Source organism: Coturnix japonica, chromosome Z (assembly GCF_054131305.1).
Source record: "Coturnix japonica strain WE chromosome Z, WE-NBRP24, whole genome shotgun sequence".
NCBI lineage: Eukaryota > Metazoa > Chordata > Aves > Galliformes > Phasianidae > Coturnix > Coturnix japonica.
In genome coordinates this window covers 56,304,111-56,320,731 of record NC_140702.1, presented here as the reverse complement: position 1 = coordinate 56,320,731, position 16,621 = coordinate 56,304,111, and the positions used below count along the sequence as shown (strand labels likewise).

Sequence of the window (16,621 nt, the reverse complement as noted above, 5' to 3'; positions counted from 1 at the left end):
GTAAGTTTAAAAATAGGAATGGAAAGGAAAGTATAAGGGAATGGAAAGTATAAAGGAAGGGAAAGTATAAAAGAAAGGAAGCAAATGTAAGTATAAAGGAAGGGAAAGGAAGGGAATAGAAAAGAAAGGAAAGGTAGATATAATGGAAAGGAAAGCAAAGTATAAAGGAAAGTCAATGTATGTAGAATTGTAAGGATAGGGAAGTATATAAAAAAGGAAAGGAAAGGTTAATTAAAAAAAAAAAAGGAATGGAAAGGAAGGTCTAAGGGAAAATGTTACAGAACAGAAAGGGAATGTAGGTATAATGCAAAGGGAAGGGAATTATAAAAGAAGGGAATTTATAAAAGAAAGGAAAGCAAAGGTAAGTATGAAAGGAAAGGAAATGAAAGTATAAATGAAAGGAGAGGCTAAGTTTAAAAATAGGAATTGAAATGAAAGTGTAAAGGAAAGGAAAGTATACAGAAAAGGAAAGTATAAAGGAAAGGAAAGTATAAAGAAAAGGAAAGTATAAAGGAAGGGAAAGTATAAAAGAAAGGAAGCAAAGGTAAGTATAAAGGAAGGGAAAGGAGGGGAATAGAAAAGAAAGGAAAGGTAGATATAATGGAAAGGAAAGCAAAGTATAAAGGAAAATCAATGTATGTAGAATTGTAAGGATAGGCAAGTATATAAAAAAGGAAAGGAAAGGTTAATTTAAAAAAAAAAAGGAATGGAAAGGAAGGTCTAAGGGAAAATGTTACAGAACAGAAAGGGAATGTAGGTATAATGCAAAGGGAAGGGAATTATAAAAGAAGGGAATTTATAAAAGAAAGGAAAGCAAAGGTAAGTATGAAAGGAAAGGAAAGGAAAGGAAAGTATAAATGAAAGGAGAGGCTAAGTTTAAAAATAGGAATTGAAATGAAAGTGTAAAGGAAAGGAAAGTATACAGAAAAGGAAAGTATAAAGGAAAGGAAAGTATAAAGAAAAGGAAAGTATAAAGGAAGGGAAAGTATAAAGAAAAAGAAAGTATAAAGGAAGGGAAAGTATAAATGAAAGGAAAGCAAAGGTAAGTATATTGGAAAGGATAAGAAAGTATAAATGAAAGGAATGGGTAAGTTTAAAAATAGGAATGGAAAGGAAAGTATAAGGGAATGGAAAGTATAAAGGAAGGGAAAGTATAAAAGAAAGGAAGCAAAGGTAAGTATAAAGGAAGGGAAAGGAAGGGAATAGAAAAGAAAGGAAAGGTAGATGTAATGGAAAGGAAAGCAAAGTATAAAGGAAAGTCAATGTATGTAGAATTGTATGGATAGGGAAGTATATAAAAAAGGAAAGGAAAGGTTAATTTAAAAAAAAAAAAAGGAATGGAAAGGAAGGTCTAAGGGAAAATGTTACAGAACAGAAAGGGAATGTAGGTATAATGCAAAGGGAAGGGAATTATAAAAGAAGGGAATTTATAAAGGAAAGGAAAGCAAAGGTAAGTATGAAAGGAAAGGAAAGTATAAATGAAAGGAGAGGCTAAGTTTAAAAATAGGAATTGAAATGAAAGTGTAAAGGAAAGGAAAGTATACAGAAAAGGAAAGTATAAAGAAAAGGAAAGTATAAAGAAAAGGAAAGTATAAAGGAAGGGAAAGTATAAAAGAAAGGAAGCAAAGGTAAGTATAAAGGAAGAGAAAGGAAGGGAATAGAAAAGAAAGGAAAGGTAGATATAATGGAAAGGAAAGCAATGTATAAAGGAAAGTCAATGTATGTAGAATTGTATGGATAGGGAAGTATATAAAAAAGGAAAGGAAAGGTTAATTTAAAAAAAAAAGGAATGGAAAGGAAGGTCTAAAGGAAAATGTTACAAAACAAAAAGGGAAGGTAGGTATAATGCAAATAAAAGGGAATTATTGAAGAAGGGAATTTATAAAAGATAGGAAAGCAAAGGTAAGTATGAAAGGAAAGGAAAGTATAAATGAAAGGAAAGTCTAAAATTAAAAATAGGAATTGAAATGAAAGTGTAAAGGAAAGGAAAGTGTACAGAAAAGAAAAGTATAAAGGAAGGGAAAGTATAGAGAAAAGGAAAGTATAAAGGAAGGGAAAGTATAAAAGAAAGGAAAGCAAAGGTAAGTATATTGGAAAGGATAAGAAAGTATAAATGAAAGGAATGGGTAAGTTTAAAAATAGGAATGGAAAGGAAAGTATAAGGGAATGGAAAGTATAAGAGAAGGGAAAGTATAAAATAAAGGAAGCAAAGGTAAGTATAAAGGAAGGGAAAGGAAGGGAATAGAAAAGAAAGGAAAGGTAGATATAATGGAAAGGAAAGCAAAGTATAAAGGAAAGTCAATGTATGTAGAATTGTAAGGATAGGCAAGTATATAAAAAAGGAAAGGAAAGGTTAATTTAAAAAAAAAAAAAGGAATGGAAAGGAAGGTCTAAGGGAAAATGTTACAGAACAGAAAGGGAATGTAGGTATAATACAAAGGGAAGGGAATTATAAAAGAAGGGAATTTATAAAAGAAAGGAAAGCAAAGGTAAGTATGAAAGGAAAGGAAACTATAAATGAAAGGAGAGGCTAAGTTTAAAAGTAGGAATTGAAATGAAATTGTAAAGGAAAGGAAAGTATACAGAAAATAAAAGTATAAAGGAAAGGAAAGTATAAAGAAAAGGAAAGTATAAAGGAAGGGAAAGTATAAAGAAAAGGAAAGTATAAAGGAAGGGAAAGTATAAAAGAAAGGAAAGCAAAGGTAAGTATATTGGAAAGGATAAGAAAGTATAAATGAAAGGAATGGGTAAGTTTAAAAATAGGAATGGAAAGGAAAGTGTAAGGGAATGGAAAGTATAAAGGAAGGGAAAGTATAAAAGAAAGGAAGGAAAGGTAAGTATAAAGGAAGGGAAAGGAAGGGAATAGAAAAGAAAGGAAAGGTAGATATAATGGAAAGGAAAGCAATGTATAAAGGAAAGTCAATGTATGTAGAATTGTAAGGATAGGCAAGTATATAAAAAAGGAAAGGAAAGGTTAATTTAAAAAAAAAAAAAGGAATGGAAAGGAAGGTCTAAAGGAAAATGTTACAGAACAGAAAGGGAATGTAGGTATAATGCAAAGGGAAGGGAATTATAAAAGAAGGGAATTTATAAAAGAAAGGAAAGCAAAGGTAAGTATGAAAGGAAAGGAAAGTATAAATGAAAGGAGAGGCTAAGTTTAAAAATAGGAATTCAAATGAAAGTGTAAAGGAAAAGAAAGTATACAGAAAAGGAAAGGGAAAGTATAAAAGAAAGGAAAGCAAAGGTAAGTATATTGGAAAGGATAAGAAAGTATAAATGAAAGGAATGGGTAAGTTTAAAAATAGGAATGGAAAGGAAAGTATAAGGGAATGGAAAGTATAAAGGAAGGGAAAGTATGAAAGAAAGGAAGCAAAGGTAAGTATAAAGGAAGGGAAAGGAAGGGAATAGAAAAGAAAGGAAAGGTAGATATAATGGAAAGGAAAGCAAAGTATAAAGGAAAGTCAATGTATGTAGAATTGTAAGGATAGGGAAGTATATAAAAAGGAAAGGAAAGGTTAATTTAAAAAAAAAAAAGGAATGGAAAGGAAAGGAAGGTCTAAGTGAATATGTTACAGAACAGAAAGGGAATGTAGGTATAATGCAAAGGGAAGGGAATTATAAAAGAAGGGAATTTATAAAAGAAAGGAAAGCAAAGGTAAGTATGAAAGGAAAGGAAAGGAAAGGAAAGGAAAGTATAAATGAAAGGAGAGGCTAAGTTTAAAAATAGGAATTGAAATGAAAGTGTAAAGGAAAGGAAAATATACAGAAAAGGAAAGTATAAAGAAAAGGAAGGTATAAAGAAAAGGAAAGTATAAAGGAAGGGAAAGTATAAAAGAAAGGAAGCAAAGGTAAGTATAAAGGAAGGGAAAGGAAGGGAATAAAAAAGAGAGGAAAGGTAGATATAATGGCAAGGAAAGCAATGTATAAAGAAAAGTCAATGTATGTAGAATTGTAAGGATAGGGAAGTATATAAAAAAGGAAAGGAAAGGTTAATTATTAAAAAAAAAAAAGGAATGGAAAGGAAGGTCTAAAGGAAAATGTTACAGAACAGAAAGGGAATGTAGGTATAATGCAAAGGGAAGGGAATTATAAAAGAAGGGAATTTATAAAAGAAAGGAAAGCAAAGGTAAGTATGAACGGAAAGTATAAATGAAAGGAAAGGGTAAGTTTAAAAATAGGAATTGAACTGAAAGTGTAAAGGAAAGGAAAGTATACGGAAAAGGAAAGTATAAAGGAAAGGAAAGTATAAAGAAAAGGAAAGTATAAAGGAAGGGAAAGTATAAAAGAAAGGAAAGCAAAGGTAAGTATATTGGAAAGGATAAGAAAGTAAAAATGAAAGGAATGGGTAATTTTAAAAATAGGAATGGAAAGGAAAGTATAAGGGAATGGAAAGTATAAAGGAAGGGAAAGTATAAAAGAAAGGAAGTAAAGGTAAGTATAAAGGAAGGGAAAGGAAGGGAATAGAAAAGAAAGGAAAGGTAGATATAATGGAAAGGAAAGCAAAGTATAAAGGGAAGTCAATGTATGTAGAATTGTAAGGACAGGGAAGTATATAAAAATGGAAAGGAAAGGTTAATTTAAAAAGAAAAGGAATGGAAAGGAAGGACGAAAGGAAAATGTTACAGAAAAAAAAGCGAAGGTAGGTATAATGCAAAGGGAAGGGAATTATAAAAGAAGGGAATTTATAAAAGATAGGAAAGCAAAGGTAAGTATGAAGGGAAAGGAAAGTATAAATGAAAGGAAAGTCTAAGTTTAAAAATAGGAATTGAAATGAAAGTGTAAAGGAAAAGAAAGTATACAGAAAAGGAAAGGGAAAGTAGAAAAGAAAGGAAAGCAAAGGTAAGTATATTGGAAAGGATAAGAAAGTATAAATGAAAGGAATGGGTAAGTTTAAAAATAGGAATGGAAAGGAAAGTATAAGGGAATGGAAAGTATAAAAGAAGGGAAAGTATAAAATAAAGGAAGCAAAGGTAAGTATAAAGGATTGGAAAGGAAGGGAATAGAAAAGAAAGGAAAGGTAGATATAATGGAAAGGAAAGCAAAGTATAAAGGAAAGTCAATGTATGTAGAATTGTAAGTATAGGGAAGTATATACAAAAGGAAAGGAAAGGTTAATTTAAAAAAAAAAAAGGAATGGAAAGGAAGGTCTAAGGGAAAATGTTACAGAACAGAAAGGGAATGTAGGTATAATGCAAAGGGAAGGGAATTATAAAAGAAGGGAATTTATAAAAGAAAGGAAAGCAAAGGTAAGTATGAACGGAAAGTATAAATGAAAGGAAAGGGTAAGTTTAAAAATAGGAATTGAAATGAAAGTGTAAAGGAAAGGAAAGTATACAGAAAAGGAAAGTATAAAGGAAAGGAAAGTATAAAGAAAAGGAAAGTATAAAGGAAGGGAAAGTATAAAGAAAAGGAAAGTATAAAGGAAGGGAAAGTATAAAAGAAAGGAAAGCAAAGGTAAGTATATTGGAAAGGATAAGAAAGTATAAATGAAAGGAATGGGTAAGTTTAAAAATAGGAATGGAAAGGAAAGTATAAGGGAATGGAAAGTATAAAGGAAGGGAAAGTATAAAAGATAGGAAGCAAAGTTAAGTATAAAGGAAGGGAAAGGAAGGGAATAGAAAAGAAAGGAAAGGTAGATATAATGGAAAGGAAAGCATGTATAAAGGAAAGTCAATGTATGTAGAATTGTAAGGATAGGGAAGTATATAGAAAAGGAAAGGAAAGGTTAATTTTAAAAAAAAAAAGGAATGCAAAGTAAGGTCTAAAGGAAAATGTTACAAAACAGAAAGGGAATGTAGGTATAATGCAAAGGGAAGGGAATTATAAAAGAAGGGAATTTATAAAAGATAGGAAAGCAAAGGTAAGTATGAAAGGAAAGGAAAGTATAAATGAAAGGAAAGTCTAAGTTTAAAAATAGGAATTGAAATGAAAGTGTAAAGGAAAAGGAAAGTATACAGAAAAGGAAAGGGAAAGTATAAAAGAAAGGAAAGCAAAGGTAAGTATATTGGAAAGGATAAGAAAGTATAAATGAAAGGAATGGGTAAGTTTAAAAATAGGAATGGAAAGGAAAGTATAAGGGAATGGAAAGTATAAAGGAAGGGAAAGTATAAAATAAAGGAAGCAAAGGTAAGTATAAAGGAAGGGAAAGCAAGGGAATAGAAAAGAAAGGAAAGGTAGATATAATGGAAAGGAAAGCAAAGTATAAAGGAAAGTCAATGTATGTAGAATTGTAAGGATAGGGAAGTATATAAAAAAGGAAAGGAAAGGTTAATTTAAAAAAAAAAAAAAGGAATGGAAAGGAAGGTTTAAGGGAAAATGTTACAGAACAGAAAGGGAATGTAGGTATAATGCAAAGGGAAGGGAATTATAAAAGAAGGGAATTTATAAAAGAAAGGAAAGCAAAGGTAAGTATGAAAGGAAAGGAAAGGAAACTATAAATGAAAGGAGAGGCTAAGTTTAAAAATAGGAATTGAAATGAAAGTGTAAAGGAAAGGAAAGTATACAGAAAAGGAAAGTATAAAGGAAAGGAAAGTATAAAGAAAAGGAAAGTATAAAGGAAGGGAAAGTATAAAGGAAAGGAAAGTATAAAGGAAGGGAAAGTATAAAAGAAAGGAAAGCAAAGGTAAGTATATTGGAAAGGATAAGAAAGTATAAATGAAAGGAATGGGTAAGTTTAAAAATAGGAATGGAAAGGAAAGTATAAGGGAATGGAAAGTATAAAGGAAGGGAAAGTATAAAAGAAAGGAAGCAAAGGTAAGTATAAAGGAAGGGAAAGGAAGGGAATAGAAAAGAAAGGAAAGGTATATATAATGGAAAGGAATGCAATGTATAAAGGAAAATCAATGTATGTAGAATTGTAAGTATAGGGAAGTATATAAAAAAGGAAAGGAAAGGTTAATTTAAAAAAAAAAAAAGGAATGGAAAGGAAGGTCTAAAGGAAAATGTTACAGAACAGAAAGGGAATGTAGGTATAATGCAAAGGGAAGGGAATTATAAAAGAAGGGAATTTATAAAAGAAAGGAATGCAAATGAAAGGAAAGGAAAGGAAAGGAAAGGAAAGTATAAATGAAAGGAGAGGCTAAGTTTAAAAATAGGAATTGAAATGAAAGTGTAAAAAAAAGGAAAGTATACAGAAAAGGAAAGTATAAAGGAAAGGAAAGTATAAAGGAAGGGAAAGTATAAAAGAAAGGAAAGCAAAGGTAAGTATATTGGAAAGGAGAAGAAAGTATAAATGAAAGGAATGGGTAAGTTTAAAAATAGGAATGGAAAGGAAAGTATTAGGGAATGGAAAGTATAAAGGAAGGGAAAGTATAAAAGAAAGGAAGCAAAGGTAAGTATAAAGGAAGGGAAAGGAAGGGAATAGAAAAGAAAGGAAATGTACATAGAAAGGAAAGGAAAGCAATGTATAAAGGAAAGTCAATGTATGTAGAATTGTAAGGATAGGGAAGTATATAAAAAAGGAAAGGAAAGGTTAATTTAAAAAAAAAAAAAAGGAATGGAAAGGAAGGTCTAAGGGAAAATGTTACAGAACAGAAAGGGAATGTAGGTATAATGCAAAGGGAAGGGAATTATAAAAGAAGGGAATTTATAAAAGAAAGGAAAGCAAAGGTAAGTATGAAAGGAAAGGAAAGGAAAGGAGAGGCTAAGTTTAAAAATAGGAATTGAAATGAAAGCGTAAAGGAAAGGATACAGAAAAGGAAAGTATAAAGGAAAGGAAAGTATAAAGAAAAGGAAAGTATAAAGGAAGGGAAAGTATAAAAGAAAGGAAAGCAAAGGTAAGTATATTGGAAAGGATAAGAAAGTATAAATGAAAGGAATGGGTAAGTTTAAAAATAGGAATAAAAAGGAAAGTATAAGGGAATGGAAAGTATAAAGGAAGGGAAAGTATAAAAGAAAGGAAGCAAAGGTAAGTATAAAGGAAGGGAAAGGAAGGGAATAGAAAAGAAAGGAAAGGTACATATAATGGAAAGGAAAGCAATGTATAAAGGAAAGTCAATGTATGTAGAATTGTAAGGATAGGGAAGTATATAAAAAGGGAAAGGAAAGGTTAATTTAAAAAAAAAAAGGAATGGAAAGGAAGGTCTAGAGGAAAATGTTACAGAACAGAAAGGGAATGTAGGTATAATGCAAAGGGAAGGGAATTATAAAAGAAGGGAATTTATAAAAGATAGGAAAGCAAATGTAAGTATGAAAGGAAAGGAAAGTATAAATGAAAGGAGAGGCTAAGTTTAAAAATAGGAATTGAAATGAAAGCGTAAAGGAAAGGAAAGTATAAAGAAAAGGAAAGTATAAAGGAAGGGAAAGTATAAAAGAAAGGAAAGCAAAGGTAAGTATATTGGAAAGGATAAGAAAGTATAAATGAAAGGAATGGGTAAGTTTAAAAATAGGAATGGAAAGGAAAGTATAAGGGAATGGAAAGTATAAAGGAAGGGAAAGTATAAAAGAGAGGAAGCAAAGGTAAGTATAAAGGAAGGGAAAGGAAGGGAATAGAAAAGAAAGGAAAGGTAGATATAATGGAAAGGAAAGCAATGTATAAAGGAAAATCAATGTATGTAGAATTGTAAGGATAGGCAAGTATATAAAAAAGGAAAGGAAAGGTTAATTTAAAAAAAAAAAGGAATGGAAAGGAAGGTCTAAAGGAAAATGTTACAGAACTGAAAGGGAATGTAGGTATAATGCAAAGGGAAGGGAATTATAAAAGAAGGGAATTTATAAAGGAAAGGAAAGCAAAGGTAAGTATGAAAGGAAAGGAAAGGAAAGGAAAGGAAAGTATAAATGAAAGGAGAGGCTAAGTTTAAAAATAGGAATTGAAATGAAAGTGTAAAGGAAAGGAAAGTATACAGAAAAGGAAAGTATAAAGGAAAGGAAAGTATAAAGAAAAGGAAAGTATAAAGGAAGGGAAAGTATAAAAGAAAGGAAAGCAAAGGTAAGTATATTGGAAAGGATAAGAAAGTATAAATGAAAGGAATGGGTAAGTTTAAAAATAGGAATGGAAAGGAAAGTATAAGGGAATGGAAAGTATAAAGGAAGGGAAAGTATAAAAGAAAGGAAGCAAAGGTAAGTATAAAGGAAGGGAAAGGTAGGGAATATAAAAGAAAGGAAAGGTACATATAAAGGAAAGGAAAGCAATGTATAAAGGATAGTCAATGTATGTAGAATTGTAAGGATAGGGAAGTATATAGAAAAGGAAAGGAAAGGTTAATTTAAAAAAAAAAAAAAGGAATGGAAAGGAAGGTCTAAGGGAAAATGTTACAGAACAGAAAGGGAATGTAGGTATAATGCAAAGGGAAGGGAATTATAAAAGAAGGGAATTTATAAAAGAAAGGAAAGCAAAGGTAAGTATGAAAGGAAAGGAAAGTATAAATGAAAGGAGAGGCTAAGTTTAAAAATAGGAATTGAAAAGAAAGTGTAAAAAAAAGGAAAGTATACAGAAAAGGAAAGTATAAAGGAAAGGAAAGTATAAAGAAAAGGAAAGTATAAAGGAAGGGAAAGTATAAAGAAAAAGAAAGTATAAAGAAAGGGAAAGTATAAAAGAAAGGAAAGCAAAGGTAAGTATATTGGAAAGGATAAGAAAGTATAAATGAAAGGAATGGGTAAGTTTAAAAATAGGAATGGAAAGGAAAGTATAAGGGAATGGAAAGTATAAAGGAAGGGAAAGTATAAAAGAAAGGAAGCAAAGGTAAGTATAGGAAGGGAAAGGAAGGGAATAGAAAAGAAAGGAAAGGTAGATATAATGGAAAGGAAAGCAAAGTATAAAGGAAAGTCAATGTATGTAGAATTGTAAGGATAGGGAAGTATATAAAAAAGGAAAGGAAAGGTTAATTTAAAAAAAAAAAAAAGGAATGCAAAGGAAGGTCTAAGGGAAAATGTTACAGAGCATAAAGGGAATGTAGGTATAATGCAAAGGGAAGGGAATTATAAAAGAAGGGAATTTATTACGGAAAGGAAAGCAAAGGTAAGTATGAAAGGAAAGGAAAGTATAAATGAAAGGAGAGGCTAAGTTTAAAAATAGGAATTGAAATCAAAGTGTAAAGGAAAAGAAAGTATACAGAAAAGGAAAGTATAAAGGAAAGGAAAGTATAAAGAAAAGGAAAGTAGAAAGGAAGGGAAAGTATAAAGAAAAAGAAAGTATAAAGGAAGGGAAAGTATAAAAGAAAGGAAAGCAAAGGTAAGTATATTGGAAAGGATAAGAAAGTATAAATGAAAGGAATGGGTAAGTTTAAAAATAGGAATTGAAATGAAAGTGTAAAGGAAAGGAAAGTATACAGAAAAGGAAAGTATAAAGAAAAGTAAAGTATAAAGAAAAGGAAAGTATAAAGGAAGGGAAAGTATAAAAGAAAGGAAGCAAAGGTAAGTATAAAGGAAGGGAAAGGAAGGGAATAGAAAAGAAAGGAAAGGTAGATATAATGGAAAGGAAAGCAAAGTATAAAGGAAAGTCAATGTATGTAGAATTGTAAGGATAGGGAAGTATATAAAAAAGGAAAGGAAAGGTTAATTTAAAAAAAAAAAGGAATGGAAAGGAAGGTCTATACGAAAACGTTACAGAACAGAAAGGGAATGTAGGTATAATGCAAAGGGAAGGGAATTATAAAAGAAGGGAATTTATAAAAGAAAGGAAAGCAAAGGTAAGTATGAAAGGAAAGGAAAGGAAAGTATAAATGAAAGGAGAGTCTAAGTTTAAAAACAGGAATTGAAATGAAAGTGTAAAGGAAAGGAAAGTATACAGAAAAGGAAAGTATAAAGGAAAGGAAAGTATAAAGAAAAGGAAAGTAGAAAGGAAGGGAAAGTATAAAGAAAAAGAAAGTATAAAGGAAGGGAAAGTATAAAAGAAAGGAAAGCAAAGGTAAGTATATTGGAAAGGATAAGAAAGTATAAATGAAAGGAATGGGTAAGTTTAAAAATAGGAATGGAAAGGAAAGTATAAGGGAATGGAAAGTATAAAGGAAGGGAAAGTATAAAAGAAAGGAAGCAAAGGTAAGTATAAAGGAAGGGAAAGGAAGGGAATAGAAAAGAAAGGAAAGGTAGATATAATGGAAAGGAAAGCAATGTATAAAGGAAAATCAATGTATGTAGAATTGTAAGTATAGGGAAGTATATAAAAAAGAAAAGGAAAGGTTAATTTAAAAAAAAAAAAGGAATGGAAAGGAAGTTCTAAAGGAAAATGTTACAGAACAAAAAGGGAATGTAGGTATAATGCAAAGGGAAGGGAATTATAAAAGAAGGGAATTTATAAAAGAAAGGAAAGCAAAGGTAAGTATGAACGGAATGTATAAATGAAAGGAAAGAGTAAGTTTAAAAATAGGAATTGAAATGAAAGTGTAAAGGAAAGGAAAGTATACAGAAAAGGAAAGTATAAAAGAAAGGAAAGTATAAAGAAAAGGAAAGTATAAAGGAAGGGAAAGTATAAAAGAAAGGAAAGCAAAGGAAAGTATATTGGAAAGGATAAGAAAGTATAAATGAAAGGAATGGGTAAGTTTAAAAATAGGAATGGAAAGGAAAGTATAAGGGAATGGAAAGTATAAAGGAAGGGAAAGTATAAAAGAAAGGAAGCAAAGGTAAGTATAAAGGAAGGGAAAGGAAGGGAATAGAAAAGAAAGGAAAGGTAGATATAATGGAAAGGAAAGCAAAGTATAAAGGAAAGTCAATGTATGTAGAATTGTAAGGATAGGGAAGTATATAAAAAAGGAAAGGAAAGGTTAATTTAAAAAAAAAAAAGGAATGCAAAGGAAGGTCTAAGGGAAAATGTTACAGAACATAAAGGGAATGTAGGTATAATGCAAAGGGAAGGGAATTATAAAAGAAGGGAATTTATAAAGGAAAGGAAAGCAAAGGTAAGTATGAAAGGAAAGGAAAGTGTGAATGAAAGGAGAGGCTAAGTTTAAAAATAGGAATTGAAATGAAAGTGTAAAGGAAAGGAAAGTATACAGAAAAGGAACGTATAAAGAAAAGGAAAGTATAAAGAAAAGGAAAGTATAAAGAAAGGGAAAGTATAAAAGAATGGAAGCAAAGGTAAGTATAAAGGAAGGGAAAGGAAGGGAAGAGAAAAGAAAGGAAAGGTAGATATAATGGAAAGGAAAGCAATGTATAAAGGAAAGTCAATGTATGTAGAATTGTAAGGATAGGGAAGTATATAAAAAAGGAAAGGAAAGGTTAATTTAAAAAAAAAAAGGAATGGAAAGGAAGGTCTAAAGGAAAATGTTACAGAACAGAAAGGGAATGTAGGTATAATGCAAAGGGAAGGGAATTAGAAAAGAAGGGAATTTATAAAAGAAAGGAAAGCAAAGGTAAGTATGAACGGAAAGTATAAATGAAAGGAAAGGGTAAGTTTAAAAATAGGAATTGAAATGAAAGTGTAAAGGAAAGGAAAGTATACAGAAAAGGAAAGTATAAAGGAAAGGGAAGTATAAAGAAAAGTATAAAGGAAGGGATAGTATAAAAGAAAGGAAAGCAAAGGTAAGTATATTGGAAAGGATAAGAAAGTATAAATGAAAGGAATGGGTAAGTTTAAAAATAGGAATGGAAAGTATAAGGGAATGGAAAGTATAAAGGAAGGGAAAGTATAAAAGAAAGGAAGCAAAGGTAAGTATAAAGGAAGGGAAAGGAAGGGAATAGAAAAGAAAGGAAAGGTAGATATAATGGAAAGGAAAGCAATGTATAAAGGAAAATCAATGTATTAGAATTGTAAGTATAGGGAAGTATATAAAAAAGGAAAGGAAAGGTTAATTTAAAAAAAAAAAAGGAATGGAAAGGAAGTTCTAAAGGAAAATGTTACGGAACAGAAAGGGAATGTAGGTATAATGCAAAGGGAAGGGAATTATAAAACAAGGGAATTTATAAAAGAAAGGAAAGCAAAGGTAAGTATGAAAGGAAAGGAAAGGAAAGTATAAATGAAAGGAGAGGCTAAGTTTAAAAATAGGAATTGAAATGAAAGTGTAAAGGAAAGGAAAGTATACAGAAAAGGAAAGTATAAAGGAAAGGAAAGTATAAAGAAAAGGAAAGTATAAAGGAAGGGAAATATTAAAGAAATAGAAAGTATAAAGGAAGGGAAAGTATAAAAGAAAGGAAAGCAAAGGTAAGTATATTGGAAAGGATAAGAAAGTATAAATGAAAGGAATGGGTAAGTTTAAAAATAGGAATGGAAAGGAAAGTATAAGGGAATGCAAAGTATAAAGGAAGGGAAAGTATAAAAGAAAGGAAGCAAAGGTAAGTATAAAGGAAGGGAAAGGAAGGGAATAGAAAAGAAAGGAAAGGTAGATATAATGGAAAGGAAAGCAATGTATAAAGGAAAATCAATGTATGTAGAATTGTAAGTATAGGGAAGTATATAAAAAAGGAAAGGAAAGGTTAATTTAAAAAAAAAAAGGAATGGAAAGGAAGGTCTAAGGGAAAATGTTACAGAACAGAAAGGGAATGTAGGTATAATGCAAAGGGAAGAGAATTATAAAAGAAGGGAATTTATAAAAGAAAGGAAAGCAAAGGTAAGTATGAAAGGAAAGGAAAGGAAAGTATAAATGAAAGGAGAGGCTAAGTTTAAAAATAGGAATTGAAATGATAGTGTAAAGGAAAGGAAAGTATACAGAAAAGGAAAGTATAAAGGAAAGGAAAGTAGAAAGAAAAGGAAAGTATAAAGGAAGGGAAAGTATAAAAGAAAGAAAGCAAAGGTAAGTATAAAGGAAGGGAAAGGAAGGGAATAGAAAAGAAAGGAAAGGTACATATAATGGAAAGGAAAGCAAAGTATAAAGGAAAGTCAATGTATGTAGAATTGTAAGGATAGGGATGTATATAAAAAAGGAAAGGAAAGGTTAATTTAAAAAAAAAAAAAGGAATGCAAAGGAAGGTCTAAGGGAAAATGTTACAGAACAGAAAGGGAATGTAGGTATAATTCAAAGGGAAGGGAATTATAAAAGATGGGAATTTAGAAAGGAAAGGAAAGCAAAGGTAAGTATGAAAGGAAAGGAAAGTATAAATGAAAGGAGAGGCTAAGTTTAAAAATAGGAATTGAAATGAAATTGTAAAGGAAAGGAAAGTATACAGAAAAGGAAAGTATAAAGGAAAGTATAAAGAAAAGGAAAGTATAAAGGAAGGGAAAGTATAAAGAAAAGGAAAGTATAAAGGAAGGGAAAGTATAAAAGAAAGGAAGCAAAGTTAAGTATAAAGGAAGGGAAAGGAAGGGAATAGAAAAGAAAGGAAAGGTAGATATAATGGAAAGGAAAGCAATGTATAAAGTTAAATCAATGTATGTAGAATTGTAAGTATAGGGAAGTATATAAAAAAGGAAAGGAAAGGTTAATTTAAAAAAAAAAAAGGAATGGAAAGGAAGTTCTAAAGGAAAATGTTACAGAACAGAAAGGGAATGTAGGTATAATGCAAAGGGAAGGGAATTAGAAAAGAAGGGAATTTATAAAAGAAAGGAAAGCAAAGGTAAGTATGAACGGAATGTATAAATGAAAGGAAAGAGTAAGTTTAAAAATAGGAATTGAAATGAAATTGTAAAGGAAAGGAAAGTATACAGAAAAGGAAAGTATAAAAGAAAGGAAAGTATAAAGAAAAGGAAAGTATAAAGGAAGGGAAAGTATAAAAGAAAGGAAAGCAAAGGAAAGTATATTGGAAAGGATAAGAAAGTATAAATGAAAGGAATGGGTAAGTTTAAAAATAGGAATGGAAAGGAAAGTATAAGGGAATGGAAAGTATAAAGGAAGGGAAAGTATAAAAGAAAGGAAGCAAAGGTAAGTATAAAGGAAGGGAAAGGAAGGGAATAGAAAAGAAAGGAAAGGTACATATAATGGAAAGGAGAGCAATGTATAAAGGAAAGTCAATGTATGTAGAATTGTAAGGATAGGGAAGTATAGAAAAAAGGATAGGAAAGGTTAATTTAAAAAAAAAAAAGGAATGGAAAGGAAGGTCTAAAGGAAAATGTTACAGAACAGAAAGGGAATGTAGGTATAATGCAAAGGGAAGGGAATTATAAAAGAAGGGAATTTATAAAAGAAAGGAAAGCAAATGTAAGTATGAAAGGAAAGGAAAGTATAAATGAAAGGAGAGGCTAAGTTTAAAAATAGGAATTGAAATGAAAGCGTAAAGGAAAGGAAAGTATACAGAAAAGGAAAGTATAAAGGAAAGGAAAGTATAAAGAAAAGGAAAGTATAAAGGAAGGGGAAGTATAAAAGAAAGGAAAGCAAAGGTAAGTATATTGGAAAGGATAAGAAAGTATAAATGAAAGAAATGGGTAAGTTTATAAATAGGAATGGAAAGGAAAGTATAAGGGAATGGAAAGTATAAAGGAAGGGAAAGTATAAAAGAAAGGAAGCAAAGGTAAGTATAAAGGAAGGGAAAGGAAGGGTATAGAAAAGAAAGGAAAGGTACATATAATGGAAAGGAAAGCAATGTATAAAGGAAAATCAATGTATGTAGAATTGTAAGGATAGGGAAGTATATAAAAAAGGAAAGGAAAGGTTAATTTAAAAAAAAAAAAAGGAATGGAAAGGAAGGTCTAAAGGAAAATGTTAAAGAACAGAAAGGGAAGGTAGGTATAATGCAAAGGGAAGGGAATTATAAAAGAAGGGAATTTATAAAAGAAAGGAAAGGAAAGGAAAGTATAAATGAAAGGAGAGGCTAAGTTTAAAAATAGGAATTGATATGAAATAGTAATGGAAAGGAAAGTATACAGAAAAGTAAAGTATAAAGAAAAGGAAAGTATAAAGAAAAGGAAAGTGTAAAGGAAGGGAAAGTATAAAAGAAAGGAAAGCAAAGGTAAGTATATTGGAAAGGATAAGAAAGTATAAATGAAAGGAATGGGTAAGTTTAAAAATAGGAATGGAAAGGAAAGTATAAGGGAATGGAAAGTATAAAGGAAGGGAAAGTATAAAAGAAAGGAAGCAAAGGTAAGTATAAAGGAAGGGAAAGGAAGGGAATAGAAAAGAAAGGAAAGGTAGATATAATGGAAAGGAAAGCAATGTATAAAGGAAAGTCAATGTATGTAGAATTGTAAGGATAGGGAAGTATATAAAAAAGGAAGGGGAGGTTAATTTCTAAAAAAAGGAATGGAAAGGAAGGTCTAAAGGAAACTGCTAAGGAACATAAATGGAAGGTAGGTATAATGCAAAGGAAGGGAATTAGAAAAGAAGGGAATTTATAAAAGAAAGGAAAGCAAAGGAAAGTAGGAAAGGAAAGGAAAGGAAAGGAAAGGAAAGGAAAGGAAAGGAAAGGAAAGGAAAGGAAAGGAAAGGAAAGGAAAGGAAAGGAAAGGAAAGGAAAGAAAGGAAAGGAAAGGAAAGGAAAGGAAAGGAAAGGAAAGGAAAGGAAAGGAAAGGAAAGGAAAGGAAAGGAAAGGAAAGGAAAGGAAAGGAAAGGAAAGGAAAGGAAAGGAAAGGAAAGGAAAGGAAAGGAAAGGAAAGGAAAGGAAAGGAAAGGAAAGGAAAGGAAATCAATAAAAAAGAATGAGATAAGGGGAAAGAAAATGAAAATTAAAAAGAAAGCAAGAGAGAAGAAAAATAAAATGAAGATAGGGAATAAAGGGGTAAAGTAAAATAAATAGGGAAAAAAGGGAAACATAAAGGGATAGAAAAAAATGAGAGCAATAAATAGAGGGAAGGAAAGGGGGAAGAAAATAGAATAAGAACAT

The 16,621-nt window shown here is 30.6% G+C and overlaps 2 long non-coding RNA genes across 3 annotated transcripts in view; one reads left to right on the top strand and one right to left on the bottom strand.

Moving 5' to 3' along the window:
• The window catches only part of LOC146754102 (uncharacterized), a 57,254-nt gene that overhangs the window by 37,798 nt on the left and 2,835 nt on the right, over window positions 1-16,621 (bottom strand). The window lies entirely within an intron of this gene.
• The window catches only part of LOC146754103 (uncharacterized), a 48,858-nt gene extending 32,237 nt beyond the window's left edge, over window positions 1-16,621 (top strand). Inside the window, exon 2 of the long non-coding RNA XR_014939246.1 lies at window positions 1-16,621. This exon is cut by the window's left edge and continues 23,669 nt beyond it. This is a non-coding gene — a long non-coding RNA (uncharacterized LOC146754103).